The following is a 26,996-nucleotide window of genomic DNA, read 5'->3' on the forward strand; positions in this document are numbered from 1 at the left end:
GAACTTAAAAAAAAGCCTGATTTTTGTTTCTTTGTTTTAAGAACTAGAAAGAGGGAGCTGAGTGCAGTGGTGAACGCCTCTAAGCCCAGTGCTCAGGAGGGAGAGGCAGGAGAAGCTCTGAATCTGAGGCCAGCCTGTTTAGAGTGAGTGTTGGGACAGCCTAGGCTACATACATAGAAAAGAAAGAAAGGAAGGGAGGAAGGAAGGAAGAAGGAACGGAAGGAAGAATGAAAGAAGAATGAAAGAGAAAGAAAGAGAGAGAGAGAACTTGAGGGGTGAATATTCAGTGGTGAAGAGCACTTGTTCTTTTGGAGGAGCTGAGCTGGGTTCTCAGCACCGACATGATGTCTGAAAACAGTTTAAGAGGACCAAACACTCTCTTCTGGCCTCCAAAGCGACAAGGCATGCTTGCTTGTGATTCACAGATATAAATTCAACCAAAACATTCATAAGCATAAAATAATCACGTCTTTTTAAAAAATCTCATTGGAAAAACTTTGAATACTAGATAAACAATTGGATCAGTTAGTACCAAACTGGTTATTAACAAAATTATTTATTTTCATTTTAAAGAGAGAGAGAAACAGAGACGGTCTATTAAGACAGGGAACAAATTCCTGAGAGTGGGTGCGAGAGGGGAAGAGCACCTGGGTGGCCAGAGTATCCGGGTCCTTACAGGACACGCCCACCACCCCACCCCTCCCCTGTCTGTATGCTGCAGACCGTTCTGCTCATGCTTGCTTCATGGAGTCCAGACGATACTACATAGACTTCTGCTGGGACTGTTGTTGGCCTTGTGTTGAATTGGTAAGCCAGTGTGGAGAGAAGCGACACGGCGCTGTGAGTCCTCAGAGGATGAGGAGGAGGTGTGCTTCTCCACAGACATCTGTTCGGTTAGCAGTGTTTTGTGGTTTCAACTGTACAGCTTTCTTCTCTTATCACATTCATACATATGTATTTAATATTTTTTGATCCTATTAAAACAATACACCTGTAAAAATCTCATTTCTGTTTATTTGTTGATAGTATACAGAAATGCAGTTGATGTTTGCATATCAATTCAGTGAATTCTCTGAATTCACTGAAATCACTTATTCTTGAAACTCTTTCTGGACTCCACTGTGTTTGCCCATAAATAGTCACTCCATTCGTATATAGGAGCCTCTAGTTTCTGGGAGATTTGTGGCACCTTTGGCCTTATTTTCTTGCTTCCTGCATTGACTGGAGTCCCCCGGGGGAAGGACACAGGCAGCCTACTCTGCTAAGTGTAACAGTCTACTCTGTTAAGTGTGATGGTAGCTATAGGTTTTGTTCTAATAAAAGATGCTTTTTGTTAGCTTGAGTCCATTCTTTTCCCAATGGCTAGAGTTTTTGATCAGAAACAGGTATTTAATTTTGTCCGGTGATTTTTTTTTAATCTACTGAGATGTTCCAGATTTCTGTACTTTGTTGATTTGCTTAGTTAACAAACTGATTTTTAGAAGGTAGATAGACTTGGATCTCTCTGTCTCTGTAGCTCTTTTTAATTCCACTCACCAAACTTTCCCCATTTGTCCTTGGAGAACACCGCTCTGTACCATTTCGTGTGGCCATGGGTATCACTCCCCCCACACAGAGGGACCTTGACCTTCACGTTCTTGGTGACACCAAACACATTCACATGTCTGTCTTTCTTTCTTTCTTTCTTTCTTTCTTTCTTTCTCTCTTTTTCTTTCTTTCTTTTTTCTTTCTTTTTAAAGCAAATGACAAAAAAAACCAAATTACCAGCTTTTTTAAAACCTAAGCTTACCATTACATATTTAAACAATAGCCAAACGGTAAGGTTGCCAGCATCCATGCACAACTAGAAAACATCCTTAATTTACACTAAACCGGGAATATATTACCATTGATGCAGCAATGACTTTCATCACTAAATGCTGATAATACAATTGAAATATTTCTGTAGAAGATTCATCCAGCCATGTTCGCTTCACGCAGGATGACACTCTCACAATGGGAAGCAGATCCACACTGGTGTTAATGACAGTCTCGTCCTGGGACTACGCAAGAGTCACAGGGCTCACCTCAGAGTATGTTTGGTTTAAAGCAAAGTGTGTACAGACACTACAACAATTTTAAAGAGGAAAAAAGGTCCTATTTTGTGTTCCCAACAACAAACTCAAAAATCTATGACTAATAGGGGCTCCGATGAGCTGTTTTATAAATACTTTGGATTAGTACAGTTATACAGAAAGTCTAGTTCGTTTGAAATCTTAAAAAAAAAAATAAAACAACCCCCAAAAAACAAAAAATGTTCAGGTTACTCCTCAAATGGTGCTTGCTAAGGTTTAACGTTTCTGTTAAATGCATGCATGAATTACTTGTTATCAAAGCATAGCAGGTGTTCCTCATCGTTTATCGTCAAGGACTTTAACAATCTGTCTTCAACTTTCTTGACCATTCTCCACAATTCTCTTTGCAGTGATTTTTTTTCCTTTTTTTGCCATTGACTATCTTAGTTGAAGTCGATGTTGACTTGAAGTTGCCCATTCCACTGCTGCCAAATGATGCTGAAGAGAATCAATGACCCCATGACCTAGTGACCCGAATGGAATAAAGTCTGTATCACAGGCAGGAAATCCACCTCCAAAAAAAGAAAATCCACTGAAGGCAGAGAAAAAGGAACTGGAATCTCAGCTTCTACTTCCTCGGGACCTCTTCAGCTTCCAAAACGTCATCAAATGGGTCTTCAAAGTGTTCAAGTTGAAAATGGGTCCCTTCCACCAAAAATTCCCTGAAGACATTGTCTGGGTTCCAGAATGCCATGTCAAACTCAAATGACTGTCAAAATGACGTCCACCTCCGTCAGTGCCGCCATTCAATCCTTCCTTGCCATCTTTGTCACAGATGTCCCGCTTGTTAGCATCTGATCACACCTTGTATGCTCAGCTACTTGTTTGAAGTTCCACTCCGCTGCTGCTTTACTTTCAGGATTTTTCTCCAGGTGCCATTTATGAGTTGTTTATTATTTTCAGTATTTTAATTATGTGCTGGGGCATGTGTGTAGGAGTGCGGGTGCCTGGCAATGCCAGAAACATCGATCCCTTAGAGCTGAGTTAGAGGTGGTGCTTGTGAGCAGCCATCATGAGTGCTGGGAACTAGGCTCTACTCCATCCCAAGAGCAGAGTGTATTCATAATCACTGGGCCCTCTCTTCTGCCCATTACTATCTATTAATAGTATTTTTATTTTGCTGTCGACTCTGGAAAACATTTTTTTCCAGGTAAGCCAGCAAATGCTGAAGCTGACATTTTTGCTAAAGTGCTCAGTGTTCTTTCTGAGTCTCGAAGTTGTTCACTAATATTTTCCCCTTCACTAAATCTGTTGTTATCGTCAATGAGTGCATTTTTCACCCTGGGCTTTGGCTTTCAGCTCTAGAAGTCTAAGCCCGTGGCTGGCTCTCTGTGAGCTCTGCGGGATGACCCCTCCTGGCTGGCCCTTTAGCTCATTCTTTCTTCATCTCAAATAATCTTTAAAATAGACACATGGTCTCAGGGGCCTGGCTCCATGATTGAGGGTGAGTCTCAGCATATCTTCAAGAATGTCTCAGGTAGCAATCATGATATTTTTTATTCATTTTTAGACTTATTTTATTTTATTTGTGTCTTTTGGCTACATGTGTGTCTATGCCACCATATGCCTGCTGGATTCCCAGCAGGAGTCAGAAGAAGGCCTTGGATCCCCTGGAATTGGAGTTTACAGATGCTTGTGAGATGCACAAGTGCTAGGATCTGAATTCAGGTCCTCTGCGAGAGCAGCAAGTGCTCTCAGTGCTGAGCCCTCTCTCCAGCCCTGGTGGCAGTCTTTGTGATACTCTGTACTTATGAACTTAAGCCTTCTCATCTTCTTGGACCCTGCTCTGTCGCAGCATAGGGACTCTACCCTGTAACTGGATTCCCAGATGCTCTCTTCAGGAAAATGTGCAGATCAGAGACCAACTTGTTGGAGTTGGTTCTCTCCTTCCACCATGTGGGTCCTGGGGATAAAATGCATGTCCTTGGGTTTAGCAGCAAATGCCATTACGTAGAATCTCTTGTACTGATGGAAGCAATGCCCGTCAAACAAACAAACAAAAAACATATGACCAGTGAGCTGAGGCAAGATTGGAAGGCCGGGCATTCAGCAGAGAGATAGGATTCTGGGAAACAGTCAGGCATGAGAGATTCACCCAAACGCTGATGGAGACTGAAGCATGAACCTGAAGGGAGGTTACTAACCACACAGCAGGACTTAGAATAGAATAAACTGTAATTAAGTTATAGGTCTGTCAGGGAACAAGCCAGAGCTATTGGCCTAGGCATTTATTCATGAAATATTAAGTCTCAGAGTCCTTATTTCGGGAACTTTGTCACAGGTGGAATAGCTCCCAGTTGCATATACCCTTTTCCTCTAAGTCACCTCACAGTCCTGGATGGATGGTGCTTTAAACACTGCTGTACCAGGCGTTCTGCTTTGTTTACTTGGTTGGGGTAGGAAAGATAGAAAGATACATTTGTTCCTCTTGCTCTCTTTGGGCTGAAAGCAGGAGTCTTAGAAACTAGGAATTCAGTCTCAGTCATTGTGACTACTGTAACAGAGTACTATAAAGAAGATGGTTTATAAGCAGCAGAAATTTGGTTTTCATAGTTCTAGAAGCTTAGAGTTCCCAGATGAAGGTGACAGCAGACTTAGTGACTGCTGAGGTCCTATCTCATGTTTCATAGAAGATGCCTTCTACTGCAACGCACATGATAGAAAGGCCGAGGGAGCTCCCTGCAGGCCCTTTTATAAGAACGATAATTGAATTCATGAAGGCTATACCTAACTGATACCTTGATACCTTCAAGACCTAATTGATTCCTCAAAACCTTGCCACTAACCACACCGCACTGAGGTTGGTTACTTAGAATGTAGCATACTGTCATTCTGGTTGACTGCCATTATTTCACATAGTTTAGTTTAGGGGTGTTTGTTTGTATTTCTAAGCAATGAGTAACACTAGAGCTATTTAAATAAGATTACATAAAGAATCCGGTAGCAAAACCCTAGTGCAAGGTAGCTTTGATTAACTGTAGGTGGCAGCTGTGGGTTGCTGTGTCTTAGTTACTTTTCTGTTGCTAAGAAAAACACCAAGACCAAGGCAGGAGGTCTCAGCTCCTCCAAGGAGGAAGGGCTTCTTTAGCTATGGTTCTAGCGGATTGAAAGTCCAGCATGACGGCAGGAACAGGGAGCTGAGAGAGCTCACATCGCAACCACAACGGTGAGAATGAAGCAGAAAGATTGAGCAGGAAGAAAAAGACAGCACTCAAAGCTCACCAAAAGCGACATACTTTCTGCAGCAAGGCCGCTCCTCCTCAGCCTCACCAAGAGTGCCACTAACCTGTTCAAGTATCTGGGCCGCTGAGGACATGGCTCACACAAACCACTCTGCTATGGATTCTTCTCAACACCACCACCAACATTTCCCCCTCTGCTCTACTGTCTCCTTTCTTAAACTCATTCTATGGACTGTCTGGTTGTTGAATAGTGATTGCACAATGTCTGGGCTTTCCATTCAATTCTATCGCCTACAAGAAACTGTAGTGATTTTCTTCCTAGAGACTACAGCAACCTCTTCCCCAATCTCATAAACTAAATCTGAAGCATATGCCTCTAAAAGCTCCAGCCCAGGCAATGGACTCATCCTGAATCCTTCAGATACTGGTGGGGTGAATCCTTCCAAAGCCTGAACTACTCATCATTGCCAAAGGTCAGAGGAATGTAGGAAAGTGTGTCCATTACTGTTCTCATTGCTACATCTACAGCGTGAGGAGAAGCAACCCGGGGAGGAAAGGTGTGTAATCGCCTTGCTCTCTATGTTTCTGTCTCTGTCTCTGTCTCTGTCTCTGTCTCTGTCTCTCTCTCTCTCTCTCTCTCTCTCTCTCTCTCTGTGTGTGTGTGTGTGTGTGTTGCAAATATAGACCAGATAGAGGCAGATAAATGCAGGTTTATGGGCTCACTGGTCCCAGAGAATGGGGTGGGAAGTGGGAAGTCACGTACCTAGCCTGAGGCCAGGGGGTTTTAGAGATCTTAGGTGAGGGGTAATGACTTGTCTGCTAGGAGCTGACATTATGCCCATATATGGTCAAAAACTGAGTGGGCACTCTTGGATGGGTTGCTGGAAATGTGAAGGTGGTGGTGGTGGTGGTGGTGGTGGTGGTGGTGTGTGTGTGTGTGTGTGATGTGTTAGCCAGAAGTTTTCTCCATAAGATCATAAGACTGAGCAGATGGGGTTTCCCAGCTGCTGTGGTATTTTCGCTAACAGTTTGAGTGTGCCTCATGGCAGGGAAGACGGCGTGGTGGCAGAAGCTTGGGCAACAGTTAACATGTCATCTTCATCCAGGAACCTGAGAGAGGTGGAAGCCGCTGCTCTCCTCACTTTCTCCTCTTTATTCACTGCACACGATAGTCACGAGCAGCAGAGATTTGTTTTTTCATCGCTCTAAAAGCTTAGAACGATGCTAAGCTCATAAGAAAGCCACCCTCAAATGCGGGGTGGGTCTTTCCCCCTTAGTCATACTTCCTTGGAAAGTCCTTTATAGACACATCTACAGGTGTGTCTTCTGGCTGATTCTAAATCCCACCACGTTCATCAGTCACGATGATCATCACAGAAAGTAATCTCAGTACCAGACAAGGTAGAAGTTCATCAGTCACGATGATCATCACAGAAAGTGACCCCAGTGCCAGACAAGGTAGGCTTTCTGCTCTTTGGAAACACTCCAGACAAATAGCAAAACACAGAGATGAACTGTCTCATCATCCCTAAAACACGAAAAGCCGACCTCATTATAACGAGGGTACTATTTTTTAACTCTAATGAGATGGTTTGGAGAGATCTAGATATGCACATTTGGATTTGAGTCTGATAAACAAAACTAGTCCAGATTAACGGTGCTAGTATGCTTCTTCTTGTACCTTGGCCTTGACGCTCCGGAAGTTCTCACCTTTTATGATAGTGGTTATAGGCACAGATTAGAGAGCCAGGGGATGCCTAAGGATAATGAAAACTGAAAGTTCTGCAACAGTCAAAGCCGCGGTGATGGCTATGTGGTGGTCACAGTGCCTGATCCAGCAGCCGCCCAGGTGATAACCCTAAGGTCCACATGGGCTCCTGGGAAATTGAAAGTTCAGTTTTATTTTGGGTGGCAGGACAGTTCTGTTAGTATATGGGGTACCTATATTTAAAATAGAAGAAGAAACCTTGGGGCTACATGAATACTTAGAACACTTTCATCTCCCCACGTCAGCTGAGAAGTGCTGGAATTGGACAAGTGCTGGAATGGCCACCACCTCATCCAGGGTGGCGCTGTGCCCTCTACATCCACGGGTGAACGGGATACCCGCATGACAGAGATACCCCCGTGACAGAAGCACGGGGTGGTGGCTGCTGCCATTGTCTACATTATGGACCAAGGCTGAGAATTGCAGGGACAGGATTCCTTTGTCCAACATCACGTATAGTAACAGATGGAGCTGGGACCTCAGCAGCTGGGACTCTGTGGGATGAACCACACCGTATGCCTCTGCTAAGTGTGTGGGGTGGTAACATATAAATAATACCTGGTGGCTCCACAGACATAAATAAATTGGTGTAAGTGTTAGATACATATGTGTGTTATTACTATTTTTATTATTATTTTACTGTAGATCTTTCTACATTTCACACCAAGGTCTAGCCCTGGGAATCACTACAAATGTTACCATTTTTGGATTTAAAACCAGAAGGTTCCATCAGTGCTTCTTATTTGGGGAACAGTTTTGCCTGTGCTTCCCCTGGAGACCTTTGGCAAGGTCTGTAAACAGGGTTGATTGTCTTAACTCTGGAGGAAGTTGGTGGAGGTTCCACTGGAGTGGGTCAATGTAGGGGTGTAATAAATGTTTTATAAGGCACAGAAGGGATCATCCGGTCCCAAAGTGTCACTGGAGACTGAAGCAGCTCGCAGTCTGCCCACCGAGGTTTGCTCTGTGTGGACACTGCCCAGGGTTCTGGTAGATACTTGAGTAGCAGGCCTCTCACCGCTGCTCACGTGACCTGGCTACGCAGCACACTTCACTCTTGTGCACAAGCCTACATCTCTATGCCAGTTGTGTAGTCACTTGCTCTTTATAGCTCTGTCTTCTTGTCTGACAGACTGTGGGTTAAGTATAGACTGGGAAGAACACTATCCTTAACTGTTGCCAGAGAAGTATCTGGGCGTACACCTACTCCTTTCATCTTTCCTGACTTATATTCTAGTGTGGTCCTTGGTTCCGATTTCTGCTTTCTCATGCTAGCAGACTCCCAACAGGATCTCTGAATTCCCTGCTTATTATCCTCAGTAGACAACCAGGCTGATAGAGTGAAGGTGACCAAGCTTCTTGGAGAGACTGTTCTGAGATTTAGTTTCCATCTATACAGGGACGTGTGGGCACATAATCCAGTGAGGCGTGAGGCAAGCCTTTCTGGTGTTCTGGGACATGGGACATGGCGTCTGACACCTGTGGGCTCTTAATATCCCCACTTCATCATCTCAGCAAGGTTCCAAGAATAGCCACTGTATCTTGCATCGTGTGGCCTGGGTTCACAGTATCCAGAAACATTCCTCAAGCCCCTCCTTCTGAGAGTAAAGGGACTGCTAATCTTTCCTCTGACTCACAACTAAAGCCAGCTTCTAAAGTGGTGAGGTTGGAGAGACTGGAGAAGAGGCAGTGGGTCCCACAAATCTCCTCCACCTGTTTGTGAATTCAGCAAATTCCTACTCAGCTAGCTAATCTTATTCTTACACAACCATTTCTAGATGGGAATCTATAAACTCAAAAGTTAAATGATTTTCCTAACGTGGCAAAACTAACACGCTGGGTGACCTGTGTCTACACAATGCAAATATCCCAGCCTTGGCTGAATTCTTTTCAAGAAATGCATTGACCTTGTTAAGCATGGAAATGTCTGTAAACACCGTTGATTATCATACCTAAGAAGGGGAGGTGGTGGAGGTGCTACTGGAGCGGGTCAGATTAAGTGTTGAAGTGGCAAGTAATATGTCCTCACTAGCAGAGGAAAATGGACTTCTAAACACAACAAATAAATACCTGGAAATAAAGATAGATTTGACATTGGTGGAGAACAGCAAGACATAAGAAGGAACAATGAAAAGCAGGTCTAAAATAGGAAAGAAAGGAAGGGTGGGAGGAGAAAGGGAATAAGGAGGAAGGAGGTGAAAATAGAAAAAGAAGGGAGGGAGGAAGAGAGGGAGAGAGGGAAGAAGAAGGAGAGGAAGGGAGGAAGGAAGACATAAGAAAGAAGGAAAGAAAAAAGAAAGGAAGAGGATAGGAGAGAGAGAGAGAGAGAGAGAGAGAGAGAGAGAGATGGAGGGAGCTGAGGGAAAGGACAGACAGATGAAGCTGTTAGTCTGTGAGACACTTATCAAGTAGCCTGGGACATTATAATTGGAGTCTCTGAAGGAGTAGAGAAAGAGGAAAATCAGATACAATGTCTAAGGAAATAAATGGTTAAACAATTTCCAGGAAATTTTCCATGTCATGAAACCATGAGTCCACAGACCCAAGCAGCTTAACAAACCTCACCAGAGAAAGGGGAAGAAGGAAATAAGTAAGGCCAACAATAAACTCTGGAAAGATGTGAGAACAAGAAATAGGGAAGACAGCCAGAGAAGATGATGTGTAAAGGAACAAATGTAAGAGTGCTTCTAGCTAGAAACTTTGCAAGTCAATGGTGTAGGAGCCAACAGGTTATTAGTAACATCTTCCTTGCCTGTGCTGAGGTGTTCAGGGTGGTAGAGCTGGCAGTAGATACCAATGTGAACTCACCAATGACTGGGTTTCTGACCTATGAACACTGCCCTGGGTGCATGTAAACACTCATCTCACTGAAAAGGGTATGGAAGGACTCATCTCTTCCTCTGATGGCTTTGGCACTTGGCATCTTGCCACCAGGCTAGGTGCCATATTCCAGGCAGAAGGCTCCCAGGTGCACTCACACATGCTGGTGGCTGTGGAGCAGATGACAGAGGTGAGAAGAAAGAGAGCTAGCTGCTTCTCACAGTGCAGTTCTTAGGTGGTCAGCGTAACGGGATCTGCTGAATTCACCGCTTATATTGAACATCACACTGGCGGTCTCTCTGGTGGGATATGGCAAGAAAAAGAAATACAACATATATGAATTTAAAAGGTACAATAAAGTTGTCCCCATTTGTAGATGTCATGATTGTCTATTTAGAAAAAACGTAACCTCAGAAACTTGCCAGACTTAGTTACTTGCCAGAAACTCTAATTATGCCGTACCATTTACTAAAAGCTATAAAGTATTGCAATGAGCCAGCTTGTCTGAAAGATACTAATGAAAGACATAAAGAGATTTGGGGAGTGGTGATGGCAAGATCCCACCCAGCTATGTTTATTGTTTGTGCTTAGAAAGGCAGGCAGATTGCTGAGTTCAAGGTCATCTGGGACAGAGCTAGTTTAGACCCAGGTATGGTGGGAATGGTGATCTTAGATCCTAGATCCGAGTCCCACCCAGCTAGCTTATTGTCTGTACTTACAAAGGCAGACAGCTCTCTGAATTCATTTGCAATGTTAAAAAAAAGTGCTGTGCTTTGGACTGAGCTACCCTGTAGGTGGTGGGGCTGAGGTGCTATTGTGGCAGAGCCTCTCCCCCCCCCCCCCGCCCCCCCCAGGGTTCCCGGTGTGAAAGTGGCACAGAAAATCTTGGGGTGAAGGAGGCAGCTGGTTCTAGAGGAGCCCTGGTGGAGCTCACCCCAACCCCAGGTGGCCTGGCTCTGGTGAGCCCCTACCACACCCACTGGGTCAAGGACCCCTTAGACCTCTTGGCACTTGCTGAGCAGGTGCAGAAGGTTTGCTGACTTGCACCATGTGGCTTGTAATATGGTGAAAAAAGCTGGCAACAATTTACTGCCTTTACCAGTGGGAAAGTGGCCAGCAGTACTTTTCCATTATTTCCCCAGAAGAATGGGCAACAGGCTGTCCCCATGACTTCCTTGGTGCCTACAAACTGCAACATGACATGTCATGGATTCCAAATAAGGACATGGAGAAGCAAGATGCTAAAATCAGCATGATGGACAAACTGCTGATCCAGCCCATGGCCTTGCCCCAGGCACTGAACCCACCTTCCAGAGACTGAGTATGGCTCTGACTAGCAGCCCTCATGACCAAGGCCTGGGCACTACCCACCTCCTGTCCACATTTTTTCCCCTGGGAGGGGGGCTAAGGGAGGACTATGGGTATTTGAGTGAATCATCAACTACTTGGAAGATTAAAATAAATGTGCTTGTTATCTCTTTCTAAGAGTCAGGGCCTAGGGTCATGAAATGCTGATTTATGGGATAATCAAAAGGAAACCTGGAGTAAATGACTGAATTGATAAATAAATAAAAGACTGGGCTTTGGTCTGCAAGAGCTCAGTTATCTGGATGAGCTGTTTGGAGATCTCCTGAGAGAGCTGTCTCAGGCAGAACACAGGCTGTCAGCATGTGACTTCAAGTCGTTTTTTGGTTTTGTTTTCTGCTTCCAAGCACCCCTTCCTCATGGTAGAAGGAGAGAACTGACTTCTACAAGTTGTTCTTTGGCATCCACTTGAACTCACACATGCACACACACACACACACACACACACACACTCTCTCTCTCATTCAAAATTAATGAATAAATAACCAATTGAGCTGTATATTCAATTTAGTTCTAAATGCAAATTTCAGGAGTCATTTTGATACAAACTGTCGAGTTGATTTTAAAATTTGTATGGAAATATAAAGGGCTAAGAATAATTTAAAGTTATTCTTTCTTAAGGAGTTACCCACCTTGATCTCAAGACACTATAAAAGTTATACTCATGAAGACAGAACTATATCCATATACACCTAGAAACATTCACCAATGTAACAAACTGGAGGGCTGAATCACAGACATTTGAATAGTTGACTGCTGAAGATAAAATTCAGTGGCAAGCTGCTTGCATACCATGGACAAAGGCTTGGGTTTGATGCTCAGTACTGCAAAATGAATGAGTGAGTGAATGAATGAATGAATGAGCAGATGAATGGGCATGAGAGGAAGGTTGATTGGCTGTTATCAATGTTTATAAAATAAAAGATGGTTTTCTCACTTTGTGACTTTCTGATGTTTTAAGTAGATGTAGATCAGAGGAAATTCTCCTCAGCTTCTTAAAGACCAGCAGTCCAGAGCAGACACTAGCTATGTCAGGGGACTTCATGGGACCCACAATCAGTAGAAACAGAGGGGAAGGGAAATTTGCAGTCTTGTTGCAACCATCTCTAGAGCAGCAAGCCCTGCCCTTCCTTCTTGGAGTTGAATATGTGAACCAATAAATTCTTGCGTTCCCTCCCTTCTTCCTTTCCTCCCTTCTTCCCTCCTCTCTCCTTTCCCTTCCTTCCCTCCTTTCTTCCTTCCTTTTTTCCTTCCTTCCTTCTACCTTTTCAAGCAAGAACATTTTTTTCTTGCCTAATAACACCAAAGATCTGTGACCAAATTCAATGTTCAAGAATTTAAGATATATTCAAATATTGCCTATACTACCTTCACCCCCTACAAATCTGGATTTGTGTGTAAAAAGAGCTAGCAAAGAGGGATGGACCCCAAGCCTTCTGTATCTAGATGTTCCGACTCTGGGAAAGTACAGCCCCAGTCTTTCTTCTGAGGGAGACACGGTTTGGGGTGAAGTGATTGCTGGTTCTTACAACAGAGATCTGAGAGGTTATCTGGGCCAGAGGTTCCTTAGGAGTCACAAGTTGGGTTTTTGGAGCTGCTGGCTTTGGCAGACATGTCCCTCAGGAGTGGTGAGGAGTGATGAGGAGTGGACAGAGATGTCCCATGCTGCCATCCCAGGAGAGTGTGCATTATAGTGACACACACTGTCATCTGACTCATCGCACACACTTCAAGGAAACTGATTTCTTCTGAAATTGCACTTCGTGCGAATCCCCAGAGCCAACTGGGACGAGGGCTGGAAAGAAAAGCCCTGAGGATTACGGCTCTCCGACAGGAATTCGTAGGAAATGGTCCCCTGAGATTCCTCTCCCACTTGGGACTCGAGTACAATTCACTTCCACTTAACGCTCAGGCTCAGTGGTGGACACGCCTTCTTCCTTCACAGCACAACTGAGGCATTTCCAGGAAGAATTTAGCTGAATGCTTAGGGAGAACAAGAAGGAAATGGTGGGTGGTTCAAATACCGTGCCAGACTGTGCTGCTCATATGGTCGGTGGAATTATTGGGATTATTGGGATTATTGTGCAGCAAATACTCATCCCCTGTCCGTTCCCACTAAAGGTGGAATATTCACTTCCTGACCCATTGGTGACTTTTTTTGCCCCATGGAATGTTAGTGGACATAATGTAAATAGAAGTGTCCATTTGTCAGGCTTGGTTTTGTGTTCAATGACCTGTCCTGAGAAGAGCTAGCCTCCATCACAGTTACCTACAGTCAGAGCTCGACATGATGCTTGGAAAAGACCCGAGCCACGCCGAGCCACGCTGAGCCACGCCGAGCCTGGATCACCAGCAGCTGCCCCACACTCTGCAGTGCCCTCCAGTATGTCAACTACGATTTAATTTTTTAATGTAAAAATGAGCTCACCCATTTCATCACCATGCAAATTTGTTTGTGTCCTTACTAAAGGATAAAATTGCACGCTCAGCAATCAGTTGTTTAAAATAGACATCTTTACAATCTGTTACCAGTAAAAGTTGACAAAAGGGATGACAAGTGGGGAAAAGCCTGAACACCCTGAGGCATCTGAGTTTTTCACTCCGGAGTAGGGTGGCAAACTTCTCCATCAGCAGAGGGTGCCACTGAGCTGTCTGGCCAGTAAGAACCAGATAGATGTGGCTAGGATCTGCACCAGAGTAGTGGTGGGCAGGACTAGTCCCACAGCACTGAGCCAATTGAATCTGTCAGCACCTGCTATCATAATTCTAAGAGACACGCCACCCAGCGCGCAGTAGCCTCCGTAGCTGGCCTCACCGCCTGGCCGTGTGGTTATGTGAAGTCCCACTGATGTGGGCGGCCTGCCTTTGGCCCCACCTTCTTGCTGTAAACACTGTAGATTATTGTGTAATCAGGCTCCGTAAGCTTTTCCACGTTCCATTCCTTTTTGCCTCAGAAATTTTTCCATGACTCTAGATATAAAAGTACATAAAATAAGAATATAAATCAAACATTTACTGAAAACAAATCATAAAGAAATATATTTTTAAACAATTGGCATGCATATAATTTTGACCTGTATAAAGTGGTGAGACGTGCCTTTTTTAATTAGAGAATTAAATCTCAGATGAATATTTGACACTGCTGGACACAGAGCAGCTTTAACATTTGTCAGAGTTGGCCTGCATTTTTATGTTATAATATTCGATGATAAGGCTAATGCTTTGCACAAATGCAAAGTACGAAATGGCAGAAGTATATTTAAGGACATTTCCGAAGATGTTGGAATTTCTGTCTTAATCCAAAGCCAAAACTCAGTGATTTTTCTTAAATGAAACTCGTCAGTGACTGAAACAGTTTTCTTTAATTGAATACTCTAACACAATACATTCCAAAAGAACCTCACCAGATATTCGCAAGCTGAGGAACCACAGTAAGAAAATACCCAAAGTCTGCTTGCATAATTAAATCATGCTGTTCCCTGAAGGGCAGAAAACATTGTCCATACAGCAATCGATCGCTGTCTGTAACACCCAGCCGCCTGGAATCTGAGCAGAGGTGTTTCAGGCAGACTCACAGGGGCGATGGCACCACACACACCTCAGATCCACTATGTGCCTGCTTTTGAGTCTGATTTTGGTCAAGGTGTGTTCAGAAACCTTTCACTGTGGCCTTTTTTTTTACTTTTCTTCATCCAGTATTCAGTTGCCTCAAGCCCCAGAGTTATAAACGGGTAGATACAGCGGCTAAGGCTGAATCACACATTAGCACACAGTAGAGGACAAGCCCCGCCCACCTGCAGTCTCTGTCCCCACCCCCACCCCCACCCCATCCCCTCCGGCCGGCAGCAGCTGGGACACTCCTGTTCTCCTCTCTCCAGGACCGGCCAGCTCACCTGTCATCTCCTTCAGCACAGTTGCCACCTTCTCAGTGGCCTTCCCTAGCTGGATCAAGTCCACTCCAGAGACACGCCCATCCCTTCCTAGAACTGAACTGGTACAGTTTTACACTTTGTTCAAAGGTCATTGGCTCTCACCCCGTGCCCACGCACACACACAACCCACAGTGACTGGAAACTTTGTGAGGACAGCATGCACAGTTTGATTTTGCTCAACCACATGTGCCCAGCACCGTGTGTGACGCAGAGCCCTTAGTAGTCACCTACTGAATAGGCCAGACCTGTCCCCCTCCAAGTGTCAGTGTCCTCCCTTTTCTACACAATCTCTTATAGTTCCTAAGTTTTCTTCCCCACCCCCAGTTCCCCACAACCTGTGAACTCGGAAGCTTCTAGCAACACTTGCAATGTCTTCTTCAGACCCCGATGTCACAAGTAAAGGAATAGAAATGGACTCTTATCCTCGGAAAAGGGTGGGGGAAAGCTATTACCATCTGTCTCTTGAAAGTGGGAGCACAGCCCCCTCAGTGAATAAAAGAGGAAGCGAGGCATGTTGTGTGCACATCTACGCAGCTAGCCATTGCAGGAAACAGATTCTGCTCTCCTCTCTTGCAACTGTGGGTCTGGGTTATTCCTCCTGTAACAATGATTCTGGGACCAAATACCATTGGTCTGAAGCCCCCCTTCCCTTGGTAACCCACCCTGGCTTCAGAGGCTCTGTGGGTGAATGCGGACAGTTGGGAGCCGGCCACTGGCCAGGTGTTCTTTAGCAGCTGCCGCTCTCCTCCCTTTGTTTTTTCTACCATGTCTGGTTTTAACCCTCATCTGCAAGGCCACTTTGTCTGGGACAGGGAGATAATTTAGTCTAGCGTCTGTTCAGCACTTCCCTGATTACCAGCTGAGCCTGATTACACAGTCTGTATGCCTGTCCCAGGACAGATGTGGACCGCGGCGCGGGAGGGAGGCAGGGGCGAGGTCCAGTGCTAACCACACTCCTTCCAGCACCTCTCCTAGGCTGGGCTAGCTGCCATTCAATCACTCAGGCAGCCAGCATCCGGTTCCCCGTTCAAGTCAAAACCGCTTGCATCTTTTTCTCTCGCCAACAGGGGGCGGAGCGCGCCGACCAGATCCTGTCTCCAGACTTCAGATCTACCCTTTCCTAAGGGGATCCTTGGATTTCCTCAGGCTGTCTCCTCCTCTGTTCAGGAGTTTAACAAATCTACCTAGAACTCTCTGCGAACACTTCTGAGGAGAAACTTTAGGTTTGGAACTTGGGGTAAACCGAGCTGACGCCTTGTTCTCCTAGGCTAGCACTGCACCACTGAGCTAAGTCCCCAAATCGCATCATCTTTCCTATTGAGTCACCTTGAACTCCAGGAAGAGTGAAACCGCTCAGATTCCCTCTCACTTCACCAAACGTGGCCAAGTATCCATGAAGCCAAGTCTGCTGCCTCAGCAACTAATAGCTTAGCTGTCTATCAACTTCCTACCGCCTTGAAATACCTAAAATACCAGAGCGGAGCGCTGCTGCGGGTCAGGGATGGCAGAGCCACACCTCTTGTCCTCTGTTTAAACCTAAACCTCTGTCCCTGACAGGCAGGTTAGGGCACACTGAATCCTATTATTTGTTCACATTTTCTAAGTGGCCATATTGAACAAATCCCCTCTAAGTCTTACTGTTACCCATCTCTTTAAATGAGAAGTCGGGGATAGGTAGGCAAGGGTAGCCCATGGTGGTTGCTAGGACCCAAGCTTTTGGATTAAATTTTTTTTTTTTTTTTTTTTTTTTGGTAGCAAGCTGGGCATGGTGGTGATTGCCTGTAATCTTAGCATTCAGAAAGCAGAAACAGGAAGATCAGAAGTTCAAGGTCATCCTCAGCTGAAGAGTGGATTTGAAGTTAACCTGGGTTACAGGAAGACATTGTGAAGTTAAAAAGAACAGAACACAAAAGCAGGTGCTGGAGTGATCCCTGAGCAGTTCAGAGCTCTTACTGTTGTTACAGAGGACCTGAGCTTGACTCCCAGCACCCATGTTTGGCAGCTCACAACTCCCTGTAACTCTAGCTCCAGGGGTCCCACACCTTCTGCCTCTGAGAGCATCTTCAGAGTGTGCTCCTTTGCACACCCACACACAGGCGCACACAGGCGCATATAAATAAAAAGTCTTCAAACAAACCGAGAACAGTACCACACCAGGAGCTCTCAAAATAGAGACAGACAAAGAGGCATTCTCACAGTGGGGGCCCAGGAGTGGGAAGGGGGTGACTCTGAAAGGCTTCACGGAAGGAGCACTTTCCACGTGTCTTAACATGAATGCTTGGCCTTTATTATGCACAGTGGGAAGATCCAGGTCCACCCGGGATGCTGGGACAATGGCAGGTGGCTGTAGAGCCCAGAAGGCTGCCTACGAAGGCTTGAAGTAAGCTCATTGGAAGGACAGGCTGGGTTGAGATTGGAGGGCCAAGGACGTCATGGAACAAGCCAGTTCACAGTGAGGTAATGGGGCTGCTTGGTCAGCACCCGTTTGAAGGTGAAAAGGGTCATGGGGCTTCTATGGGAAAATATCCCTTCTGTGTGGCGGGTATTTTCCCTGGAGCTTGAGTCACATTGTGAACAAGCCAAAGGAGAGTACTTCTAAAGCCCGTTTCAGAAAATGCTATCCGTGTGTGGCTGTGGGCCTGTATCAACAGGAAAGCTGTGTAGACACCCACTAAGCCCTTGCTGTGTGCCCACACACTGGGGAAGGGTTTGTAGTGCAGGTGGGAAAGCAGAGAAAATCATGGGTACCCTGAAATCTGCTAGAAGCCTATGTCCTGCTAAAAATTGAGAACTCCAACACACACCAAGTTTACTCAAGGCTTTTTTTTTCTCCTCCAAGCTGTAACCTTAATTCTCTTAAGACTCACCAGAAAAATCTATTTACAGGAACAGGCATGCCCTAACCCCCTGTAGTTCCTGGTTTGACATTACCTGCTTGGCATCTAAGTCACCTTTGGAGCTGCCATTTAATCTCACCAGTCAGATAGCAACGGTGGTAGAGGCAGGCAGAGTCCCACAGGACAATGGAACCCCCATAGCTACCAAAATCCTGCAGCCAGTCACCACTGTGACAAGCAAGACTCGCCTTTGAGAAGCCCACACCCACGCTCAAGGTCACACTTACTTTCCTCCCTATGCACTTCTGCGCGCGCGTGCGCGCGCACATACACACACACACACACACACCCGTGTTTAAGAGCCGGGATAGAACTGTCTTTCAATAAGTCTGGCTCTGTGTCATGCTGGCTCATCCCCAACCTCTCTTCTCTGTCAAAATTAACAATCTGTCTTTACGGAAGCCACGGTCCCTAAAAGATTAAGGGGGCCCCTTTAGGTTACTGGTGGGAGTTCTTGGCTGTCTCCTGCTATGCTGCCATGGCCACTTGGGTGTGTCCACTCCATCTAACTCCTAAAGCAGACTGAGGAGACAGCTGTGACCTTTATCATTGTCATATGGTATCTAAGGAGAATGCCTACAGCAAATCTTGGTGAGCAGTCTGCCTTACAGCAGATCCAACCCATTTAAGGAGATATCTGTTGTTTGGGAGACAGAATCGTGAGTTACCAGTGGCGAGTCGCACAGGGCAAGGAGCACAGGGGACGTCTAATGTGTTGCTGAAAACTTCACATAGGTGAAAGATAAGGAAGAAACTCTTTCAGAGCAGGGCCGTAGTAGTCAGATGTTGGAAACCAGGAATCTGGACTTCTAGAAAGACCAGGCTGGCGAGTCACAATTCCTGTAGAGAGGATTTGAGCAAACTACACAGGGAGGGAACCAAGCCATCCTGAGAGCCACCTGGATGTCCACTTCATCTGAGACCTAAAGCAACAAGGGGAGACAAAGGGCTGGCCGTGCATGTCTACAAATGCCCTTTTGCAGGTCCCTGTGGTCCAGAGCCAAGGTCTTCCAGTCTTCCAGTCTTCCTTGTGCTTTCAACTGAGGCAGGAGAATACTGCAGAAAAGGTCCAGGTGAGCTCCAGAAGACATTATACAAAGGCTGTATAACTGACCCTATTCTTTGGACAGCATTGCATTTGCAGTACTAAACTCTTTCTTTGTTCTGGCCCATGTCTTCCTCCTTGGACTCAAGTGTACCATCTATTAACAAGCAGCCCCTGCTCCTGCTAATGTCCGTGTGTCCTTATCCAGTTCCTTGTTTGGGGACACAAGAGCCTAGAGTATCCCCAGAAGGGCCCACTGAACCCTAATATTCACTAATATCTCAACCACTATTCACTGAGTACCTTCATGAACTCAGAGATTATAACTTGAATTCCCTTTGTCTTTTAAAAAATTTTTTTAAGTTAAATTTTTATGTGTGTGAGTGTTTTGCCTTCATGGACACGTGTGTGCCAAATTCATATCTGGTACACAAGGAGGTCAGAAGAGGTCATCAGATGCCCAGGAGCTAGAGTTACAGACTGTTGGGAACCACAGCGTGGGTGCTTGGAACTGAACTAGGGTCCTCAACAGGTGCTTCTAACTGCTGAGTCATCTTTCCAGCCCCGCTCCCTTTGCCTTTTTATAACAATACTCAGTGGTCTAATGGTGGCAGTGTCTTAGGGTTTCCATGGCTCTGTTAAAGCACCACAGCCAAACAAAACTTGGGAAGGAGAGGGTTTATTTCAATTTACAACTCCCAGCTCACACTCCACCATTGAGAGAAATCAAGAAAGGGACTCCAGGGGCGATGAACCTAGAAGCAGGAACTAAAGCAAAGGCTCTGGGGGAGTTCGTGCTGACACACTCACCTTGGCTTGCTCAGACTGCTTTCTTACACCATCTGGGACCACCTACCCAGGACTACATCCTCCCATATCCCTCAAACCAAAAAAATGCTTCCACAGACTTGCCTGCAGGCCAACCTGATGGAGGCATTTTCCTAAGTTAAGATTCCCTCTTCCCAAAGATGTCTAGGTTTGGTCAAGTTGACAAAACCCAACAAACACAGTCTCACAGTCCTGGGTACAAAAAGATCTTTACGTTGCTATCCAAACACCTGAGACAACACGTCTCCCAGCAAGCAGCCTCCCAGAGTTTGCCTGTGCTAAAGACCCTTGCAAGGACACTTTCAAATCCCTGCAGCAACTATACCCTGCTATGCTGAAGGCATTGATCTCCATGGGAGTCTCCGCCCCTGGGCTTTCAGGCCTTCATAACCACCCTTCCTAGCTGCAATCCCCTTTCTGCTCCTCCCCATTCGCTGCTCCTCTATAATGGGTTGCCATCTGCAGAGCCGTCTTTATGTGGCTTCCCTTCCCCCTTCAGATATGTGATGAAAGTATTAAACAGGACCAAGTCCCACTCTGACCCTGCTGTACCCTGCCAGACGCCTCCCCTTGAGATGCGCTGCCTCTTAATCACTGGCCTTTCTTCCCTGCAGTTGTTTGTCCAATTTATAGTCTGCCCTCAGCCTGCTAATCTGAAAGTGTTGTGAGCTACTCCCAGCTTGCTTAGCCAAAGTCTGAGTCTAAAAGTCTACGTCTTTTTCCATTCAGCAGGACGCACACAGGCAAAGCCTGAGTGGCTCGTATTTAGCATCAACACCACTTGAGGTCACCTGGGAAGTTGACCATTTCATTTCTAAGAGGTCACTCGGAGCCTTGAGTTCATGGTTTTAACAATTGCTGACAAAGGATAAAAACTGTCCTCTGTCTCCTTTTGATCACAAACTCAAACTGGGGACTTATTATGCGAGTAAAGTAACCTTACCTGAATAATAACAACAAACGCCAAGAAATGCTTGATGCAACTCCAAAGGATTGATTATCCTCTGGAAAAGCTTTGTCATTTGAGACAAATATCCCAATCCTGTTTGGAAACCCAACAATAAGGAGGCCAGGCAAGGGCAGAGAGATGTCTCAGTGGGTACAATGCCTGTGGTACAAGCCTGACCTCCAGAACTGTCACTGGAACCCACAGAGGAGAGAGAGATTGATCCACTAGGGCTATGATGTCCACCTGTGAGCTTGAGTGCATGTTCACACACACACATGTGCACACATGCATACACACAGACACACTCACACACACACATGCACACACACTTGGACACTGACATGCACACAGACACACAGGCACACAGACATTCTCTCTCTCTCTCTCTCTTTCTCTGTCTCTCTCTCTCTCTCTCTCTCTCTCTCTCACACACACACACACACACACACATGCACACACACATAAAATAATAAACAAAGAAAAAACAAACAAATAAATAAATACAAACATACAATTTTAAAACTAAAAATGAAAAAGGCCAGGCAGTCCATTTTGTGTGTTTTGGGGAAGGGAAATTTTTTCACTGTTCTGAAACCCTGGGAAAGACCTCATTTCTCAGTGTGTGTATTCTAATGTTAAAAGGTATATAATGCATCTCTCCTGAGCAGGGCTCTCTTCTTCCTTGCCTTCCTGAGAACAGGCACGTGACATTGGAAGCTGATGTGCTCCAACCATTGAGAAACACCCCTCCAGTGTCCTCATCCCATTAGTGAGGATAGGCAGAGACAAAATCAAGAGGACCAACAACTCTGTAACCCAGGAAGAGAGTCTGCCTGTGAATTAACTCACTAGGACAGACAATCTCACTTCATTCTCTGAAGCCTTACTCTTTTCTTCAAAATACCATGGAATTCTTAGACTCTCAGAAGGATTGTAAAGGGAGCAATTTCAGCATTCAGACCATATTTTTAATTTTCATAACTGTGTTTTTTTTCTTGCTCAGGAATAAGCCAATAGGCAAGATCACTCACACAGAGAACTTTAATCATAATTTTTATCATATCACATTGAAATGAAAGAGCTTATGCGACTCTAGATCTTCATCTTTGAGGTTTTTAACTCTATCACATATAAAGTAAAATAACCGAATAGTTCATAGGATAACTTCATCTTTCTCCACACATTTATCATTGTACTCTTCAGATATCATACATGGTGAAAGAATGAATGTAATACACTGAAGTACAGTATATCTTTCCGATTTGTGTGCTTGTCAAGTAGTGCTTGCCTGGGTCCTATGTTAGGAAGAGACTTGGGTGCGTTTGCTTGTTTGCTTGTTTGTTTTGCTTTGCTTTGAGTTTATTTCTAAAAGCATCTAGAAAGGCAATCTCTGTGGTTGGCAGTCGCATTGATATGGTGATGTCTGTCCTCAGCACAGCTTTCTTTGTACCTCCTACTTGGGGTCTCAGTGGCAATGGAGTGGGAGCTGTCCCTTTTCTGAGTCCCTGAAGCCCAGGCTGTGTTTGTGTATGGGGAGAGTTAATGAGAACAGAATGCCTTTCTTTCCTCAGTCTCCCCAACCCCATCTGTTCAAACAAAAGGCTGAAAGGGAAAGAGAAGGAGACCCTGCTGGTCAAGGGGGAGGAATAATAACATATATCCTTGGGCAACATTTCAGCACATGCAGCCCTTTTACACTGAGCTTAAGCTTTTATTCAGACAAAAGAAGTCAAGCCAATGTCATTTTTTATTTTTTTTAAAACCAAATTAAAAAAAAAACTACATTAGGCCCAAAGGCTTAGGTTATTATTATTATTTTTTTCTTCCAAGACTACATTATAAATCTAAATTGGAAAATGGAAAACATAAAAAGGATGAAAAAAGAAGCACTTTGATTGTAGTGAACTGTACAGAGTGACCTACCAGTGTGGATGGCTGTACAAGACATTGATTAGAAGAAATTACTAAAAGACAAGTGCTTTCACTTGCTTTGCATAAAATTCAAATGCAGCCGGTTGGTTCACACTGCAACAACAGAGAGGAGAAGGAAGCACTTCCTTTCCTTCCCAAGCAGAGTCTAGGAAAACACTGCAGATGCAGTCTCCAGTGGACAAGAAAGGGCTTCTTCCGGTCAACGCCCCTGAAGAGCCACAGAACCCTGCCTGCATGGCCAGAACGACTTCCTGGGGCAGCTCTTTGGGGTTCCCTGACTCCTAGCATGTGGAAGGCCTTGTAGCCTTGTGGGATTACCGCACAGATCTTGCTAATGCTCTGCTAAACACCGCTCTCCAACAAGAGAGAAGAAGAAATAATTTCCTGGTTTGAGATCATCACATTTAAGCGACAGCCATTATGTTCTCTCACCAAAATGGAAAAGTAACTTGGCATCTTTGTGTGTGTGTGTGTGTGTGTGTGTGTTTGGTCTGACAAGACTTACATTTCAAGTTGGTCACCCCCATGGCTGTACCACAGCCATATACCTGCAGACTTGTCTTTCTCTCTTTCTTGGAAAGTGAATAACAGATTGTTTTCTCTAGAGTTAATGCTGGTGGTTGCACTCTTATGAGGAGATCCTCACAAATGGAAACTGTTACGGAAGTTAAGATGTTTAGGTTTCTACATATTTAGGAAAGGGAAGAGCTCATTTTGGGGAAGAGTTTTAGATTGCCTCTAAAGAGTGAAGAAATGTTACCATGAGGCTGGAGGGGTGACTCAGAGGTTAAGAGCCCTGGCTGCTCTTCCAGAGGACTGGGGCTCCATGTCCGGCAGCCATGTGGCAGTTTATAAACATCAGTGAGTTTCACTCTTGAGGATCTGATAGCCTCTTCTACCTCAGCAGCCACCAGGCCCAAATGTAGTGCCAGGCATATATGTGCAAGCAAACGCTCATACACACAAAAGTAATACATTTCTATTAAAAGGAAGATTGTTACAGGCTCTCCTAGGAACTAGCATCACCCAAGAAAGTTTTGTAAGGAAACATTCGAGACACTGGGAAAGGGGCTATCAGTGGCTAATGCAACAAGTCAGCTGAGAGAAACTGGGAATGTGTGGTCTCTGAAAGGGGGAGAGAACTCAGAACTGATGAAGGAACTTAGGAAGTTCAGTAAAGCACAACTTGACCACCTTGGTAGAATGCTTTTTCAGAAATGGTCAAGGTCATCGTATTGTCAGCACTCAGTTATTCACACAAGCAGAAGAGAAAGCAGAGAAGGGACAGTCACTCTGTCTCTGAATCTCTCTGGGTCACTCTGTCTCTGACTCTGTCTCTGTTTCTCTGTGTCTCTCTGTCTCTCTACCTCTGCCTCTGTCTCTCTCTACCACTGTCTCTGTCTCTCTCTGCCTGTCTCAGTTATTCTCTGTATTTCCTTGTCTCTGTTTCTGTCTCTCTCTCTGTCTGTCTCTGTGTCTCTGTCTCTGTCTCTCTCTGCCTGTCTCTGTGTCTGTCTCTTTCTGTCTGTCTCTATGTCTCTCTCTCCCTCTGTATCTCTGTCTCTCTGTGTCTCTGTATCTGTCTGTTTCTGCCTCTCTGTCTTTGTCTCTCTGTCTCTGTCTCTCTCTGTCTCTCTCCTTCCCTCCCTCTTGTGTATTTGTGTGTGTGTGTGTGTGTCTGTGCATCTGTGTGTCTGTGTGTGTGTTGAGAATCAAGCCCTGGGCCTCGTACAGGTTAAGCTTTACCACTGAATGGCATTGCCAGTTGTTTTTGGTTTTGAACACAGCATTTTCTTTCCTCATTATTTATTTTTGCATGGGCTAATTTTAAAATGAGCTCTTATTCCCCAGGTACCCAGGTTGGTGTTGGCCCAGAATGAAAACCAAGCCCCGCTGGTCCCGGGGATGAGATCCTCAGCATAACCACAGAGAGCTGAATTCATTTGCCCAGTCCGCTCCGCTCCTTTGCCCCTGAAGAAGAGTAGGAATTCCAGTTCACTGGCTTTTCAGAAGAGATGTGTTCTTGAGTTCTTGGCTACAAAAGAAATTTTTACGTTACCAGAATTAGTTTTTCATGAACCCTCATGGATAAACTAAAGTGTCATACACAGCGGGTGCTGCCTCACAGGGTGAGGTAGGGAGAGCAGTCGTACTTTGAGAACACTGAAACTCTAAAGACAGCACCTTGCACACAGAGGGCCACCCCCTCCCCCAAGCCTCCTACTCACAAGGCCAGAGGGCCAACATACCTGTCACAGAGGCGAGTTAACAAAAAGTGTGGCAAATGTGTTGGCTCCCAGTTTTACATGACAGAGGAGACTTCAAACTGAAGACCAATGGACCAAGGAAAACTCTATTTTTATCTTAGAATCTATAAAAAATGGCCAACTGTGGGGACATGTGATTGGGCATTACCCAGTGGGAGTTACCTGGTGGCAACTTTCCAGGGAGTAAAGCTGGGTTCCTCCTGAAATGAGAGTTTAAAGAAAACCACTGAAAAGACCATTCCTTTCTCACATCTAATCCTAATCTCACATCATGCCTAAGACAGGGCCCAGGACCACTGGGACTTGGCAAAAGCTGTTTGGTTTTGTTTTATGACTCTCTCTCTCTCTCTCTCTCTCTCTCTCTGTGTGTGTGTGTGTGTGTGTATGTGTGTGTATGTGTGTGTGTGTGTGTGTTTTGGTCAATTTAACTCAAGCTAGAGTTATTTGAGTAAAGGAATCTCAATTGAGAAAATGTCCATCCAGATTGGCCCGTGGGAGAAAAATCAATCATTTTCTTAATTAAAATGATTGATGTGGGACAACCCAGCCCATTGTGGGTGGGGCCATCCCCCTGCTGGTGGTCCTGAGGTACATCAGAAAGCAGACTGAGGGAGCCAGGGGGAGCAAGCCAGAAAGCAGTACTCCTCCATAGCTTCTGCTCCAGTCTCTGCCTCCAAGTTCCTGCTCCAAGTTCCTGCCCTGACTCTCTTTGATGATAGACTGTAATGTGAAAGTGTAAGCAAAATAAACCAAGTTGCTTTTGGTCATGGTGTTTTATCACAGCAATATGACTGAGACTCTGTTTGTGTGTGTGATGTATGTGTGCAGTGTGTGTGGTGTGGGGGTTAGACTTGTGTGTAGGGTATTGTCTGTGGAAGTGTGAGCTCTCTGTGTGTGTATGGTATGTGTTGTGGATGTTGCATGTGTGTGTGTGTGTGGGGGGCTATGTGCATATGAGTACAGTGCCTACAGAGGTCTTCTAAGTTCTAGAATTACTTGCCAGCACTATCAGGTCTGACTAGGTTATATTTTGTACTAAAGTGAGGGGAGCTTCCTTATCATACAAGTTAAAACTGTTTGCCATCTTCCCCTTATATGCCCTGATGGTCAGTTAAATAACTTAACCACAGCATGGTAACAACGTGGACCTTTATGATGACTCCACTGTGATTTTTAGTCTGCTCTATAGGGGGCCTAGTGCAGAGGCTTATTCTAAAACAATGGCTGGCTCTGATTTTTATTTATCACGATAAGACTTTATTTGCCTCGCATTTTCAGTGAATTCTGTGAGTTGTTCTAGTAAATGATGGAACCAAAATGTTGTCTTGATTTTAAGTACAGAAATCCTGGGAGTACCACAGTCTGAGTGTTGGAAGAAAGAGTAGCTAGGTGAGCTCTCTCTGCTAACTTTGAGTAGAGTCAGACTCAGCGGACTTTGCCCTTACCCTGTGTGGCCTCAGGGTTGAATTATAAGGCATTCAATTGTCTGAAGGACCAGGGCCAGAACACAGTTGTACTGCCTGGTTTTGTGTGTCACCTTGACACAGGCTGGAGTTATCACAGAGAAAGGAGCTTCGGTGGGTGAAGTGCCTCCATGAGATCCAGCTGTGGGGCATTTTCTCAATTAGTGATCAAGGGGGGCCAGGTCCCTTGTGAGTGGTGCCATCTCTGGGCTGGTAGTCTTGGGTTCTATAAGAGAGCAGGCTGAGCAAGCCAGAAGAAGCAAGCCAGTAAGAAACATCCCTCCATGGCCTCTGCATCAGCTCCTGCTTCCTGACCTGCTTGAGTTCCAGTCCTGACTTCCTTTAGTGATGAAGTGTAAGCTCAATAAACCCTTTCCTCCCCAACTTGTTTCTTGCTCATGATGTTTGTGCAGGAGCAGAAACCCTGACTAAGACAA

General features: G+C 45.2%; 1 pseudogene; it reads right to left on the reverse strand.

The window, feature by feature from the left end:
- Window positions 1-2,359: 2,359 nt before the first annotated feature.
- On the reverse strand, window positions 2,360-2,992 carry LOC127683590 (dnaJ homolog subfamily B member 6-like; annotated as a pseudogene).
- Window positions 2,993-26,996: the final 24,004 nt, after the last annotated feature.

The sequence above is a fragment of the Apodemus sylvaticus genome, chromosome 4, assembly GCF_947179515.1.
Source record: "Apodemus sylvaticus chromosome 4, mApoSyl1.1, whole genome shotgun sequence".
Classification (NCBI taxonomy): domain Eukaryota; kingdom Metazoa; phylum Chordata; class Mammalia; order Rodentia; family Muridae; genus Apodemus; species Apodemus sylvaticus.